The sequence below is a fragment of the Choloepus didactylus genome, chromosome 10, assembly GCF_015220235.1.
Source record: "Choloepus didactylus isolate mChoDid1 chromosome 10, mChoDid1.pri, whole genome shotgun sequence".
NCBI classification, from domain to species: Eukaryota; Metazoa; Chordata; class Mammalia; order Pilosa; family Megalonychidae; genus Choloepus; species Choloepus didactylus.
The window spans coordinates 89746869-89750459 of NC_051316.1; positions in this window are offsets into that span (position 1 = coordinate 89746869).

Here is a 3591-nt window from a genome sequence, read left to right on the forward strand (position 1 = left end):
CTAAGTCCCTGGGAGAGGAAATCAGATTGGTCCTCCTTGAGTCCTGTGCTCACCTTTTCCAATCAGCTGTGGACACAGAATGAGCTCTTGGCTGAGAACCTAGCCATGGGAGTGAGAGAAGAGGGGTCCACAGAGGTCCTTTACCCCAGGCAGGAAGATGGTCTGAGAGTCTGGAAGAGCCAGATGGGGCCTAGCCCAGTTCAGCACCTTGGACAAGTCTCTTCTGCTCTCCAATTCTCAGGTTTCTGAAATGGCAAACCCAAGTCTTAACACCTGTCCTGTCAACCTCACAGTAAGACTCGGGAGTGGGAACAACTAATTGGAAGTGGCACTCAACATCATATAACTCCGTGCCCATTGCTCTCTCCACTACAACACACCACACAGAAGCAGCTTTTCTCCGAGGGCTTTCTCTCCAAGGTAGGGCCTGATGCGGCATTCATGCATGAAGACATATCTTGGCAGAGGCGCTAAGGGGCCCAAGGTCCTGCAGCGACTGACCCTCTCAGGAGCACATTTGCCCAGCCGAAGAGTAAAGGTCATGCCATCCCTAGGAACCCCTCCATCCATCAGCCACAACCTCATTCCACCTCCACATCCTGGGAAGATCCAGCCCTGGTCTCAGTCTTCCTCACCAGATCAGGCTGGTCCCCCAGAATGTAAGCCAGTGCTGCACGGGGACTGAGGGAGGGGTGGGACTCTGATATGCCCTCATGGGGAGTGGTGAGTGAAATCATGGGCTCAAGAGTTGACCTGGGTTTGAGACTAAGCCCCCCAACATCACAGCTGGGGGACCCAAGGCAAATTACCTAATTTCTTCCAACCTCAATTTCCTCATCTGCAACATGGGACTAATGACAACACAGTTTTCTAGGGATGTGCTGTGGATTAAATAAGACCGTTCTTGCAAAGCTCTGACCACAAGGCACAGCAGAGTAAGCCCTCAGCAAGCAATAGCTAGTAATATTAAGTTAAAGGCCCTTTTTGAGCTCCTGCTTGCCTCATCAGCTTTGCCTCTCTTTGCTGTCCCTGCACTTCACTCATTTTGGACCTCCTACCATTTCTTAATGTGCTGTGCTGTTGTTTGCCCCCCAGACCCTTGCATGTGCAGTTCCCTTTGCCCAGCACACTCTTCCCTTGCCTGCTTCCCCCACTCCTTCCATGGTCAACTCCCACTCTAGCCTGGATGCTCCCTTTCCCTGGATGCCTTTCCTACCCCCCAACCCCTCAACTAGGGAGGTGACCCTCTCACAGATACCCAGAGCACCAGGTCCTCATCTTCACCCCCAACCCAGCCCTGACAGTGCTGGATTGTAACTACCAGCTTTCCTCCTGGACATCCGCTCCACCCCCACTGCCCCAAATTGTCTGAGAAATCTCCAGTTTGGGGACCATGTCTTGTTCATGGCTGAATTCCCAGGGCTTATCACTGTGCCTGTCACACAGTAGGTGCTCAATAAATTCCTATAGATGGAATGCCTCAAGTTGGTGGTAGTAGACTGGGGTGGCAAGAGGCTTTTCCCCTTGGCCACAGCTGGGCAGTAGCAGGGAGGTCAGGGATCGAAGAGGGAGAGGGAACTGCTGAGCTACATCAAAATGGCCTGGTCAAGACATGGATGGGAATCTATGTGTAGGCAGGGGCTGGGGGCTGGAAAGAGAGCAGGGCAGGAAGAGATAGGAGCTGTAGGCTGGGAGGAGTAAGGGATCTGACCAGGAAGGACGTCAGGGAACAGGGAATAAAGCTGATGCCGAAGCTGATGCCTGTGGGCCCCGCTGGAGGGCCTCCTGGCCATGGAGAAAAGCCAGGATGGAAAGGCAGGGAGAGCCTGGCCACACCACACCACAGCTACTCCATTCTCCAACTGGGGAAGGGTACCCTTTAAATTCTGCAAGGCAGCACACCTTGGCCTTAAGGGACCCATCCTGGGGAGCAGGAACTTGCTGGGCCTGACAGGTCTGGCCATGGCAGGACCCCACTAAATTGTTCAAGACAGAGAATATGGCTACTCTTGTGGGATGCTTCTGGGGCAGCCCATGTCCACTAGAAAGTCTTCTCTCCTTTGATCCAGGTCCTGGCAGCTTCTTCTCCCTAGACCCCTTGCTCATCTGGTTTGGACCCCACAGAGTCTTCACCCTTGTTAAAAAGCACAAGGCGTGGGGAGACAGGGATTGAGGGAGGGGGGAATGGCTGTACAGGGGCAACAGGAGGGACAATGGGACTGATCTGTATCTCAGCATGTCACTCTGAAACCATCCCTCTAGGGTGCTGCTGGGTCCTGGCCAGTGGAGAAGGGCTAAGCGAAGTCTTCTGCAGCCACACATGCTGGCCTCCTGGCTGCTGCTGGCTTCTGAACTTGGTTTTTATGACTTGACTTTGGAATATTGATTTGTGTTCCCTGCTAGCATCCCTGTTTGTTGGCCAGGCTTTTGTTTGGACGAATCCTCCTGGAGGTAGCCTGGGGTCACCTTTGCATCCTGTGGGCCCCGCTGGAGGGCCTCCTGGCCATGGAGAAAAGCAGGGAAGAAAGGCTGGACCCTGGAGAGGCCCTAATCGATGGGAGTCTTTCTTGCAGTGCAGCAGCAGGCCAGGCTTCCAGGCAGAGATGGGAGGGGCTCAGAACTCCCTTGTGCAGCTGCGGCTCCGCAGGCCACAAAAGAAGAGCTGGACCCCAGAGTGGGCCAGAAGCCATTGTGGAGACCTGAGCAGCAGCCTGGGAGGAGCTCAACGATGACACACAAGCTTCGGCCACAAGGATGAGACAAGTGCAGGCCAGGGGTGAGAAGGCTGACTCTGTTGGCCTCATCAAGCTGTACACCTGCAGCCCACTGCCCTCAGGACGGAGCCAGGCCCTTGCCACAGCCCGTGGGGGAATCTGGCCCCTCCCGCACCAGTTTGCTGATGGACCACCACTCCACCTCTTTGTCTCGGGTTTCATGTTTGCAGAATAGAGGCAATAATGGTCCTCCCTCGTAGGCTGGGAGAGGAAGGAATGAAACAATGAGTGTACCTGACTCATTGTAATTGTCGGTCATTATGATAAATATAACATCCCTGGCTTCGTTTCCTGTCACTCTCCCGCTTGCATGCCACACTCTAGCCTGCTGAAATTCCCTCAGTTCCTGGAAGTAGCTGTGCTCTCTCCCTCCTCCAGGTTTGGGCACATGCCATGGAATACTGTACCTGCTCCTCTTTATCCAGCTAAGTCTTACTTAGCTTTTAGGTCTCAATCTAAATGTCACCACCTCCAGGAAGCTCTCCTGGGTTAGGTGCTCTTGCTGTGCCTGTGCTTTTTGCATCCAAGCACTCCTCCAGTGGATTCACTGCTTAGGCTTAGAGCTCCCTGCAGGGGGTTGGGGTGGAGTAAGGCCTCTAGGGTGTGTGAGGAGCCACATCTCTTTGGTGTGCCCCTGTATCAGCATCCAGAGCATGAATGAATGAAGTTACACATTGCAAATGAATGTGCTTAGCAAACTGAGGCACTTCATCCCAAGTGTCAGGGGTTATTGTTACTGAGTAGAGGCTGACAAGTGACAAAATAATGAGCCGATAAATCCCCAACGCCTGAGACAGGGCGATGCTGACTTACTTGC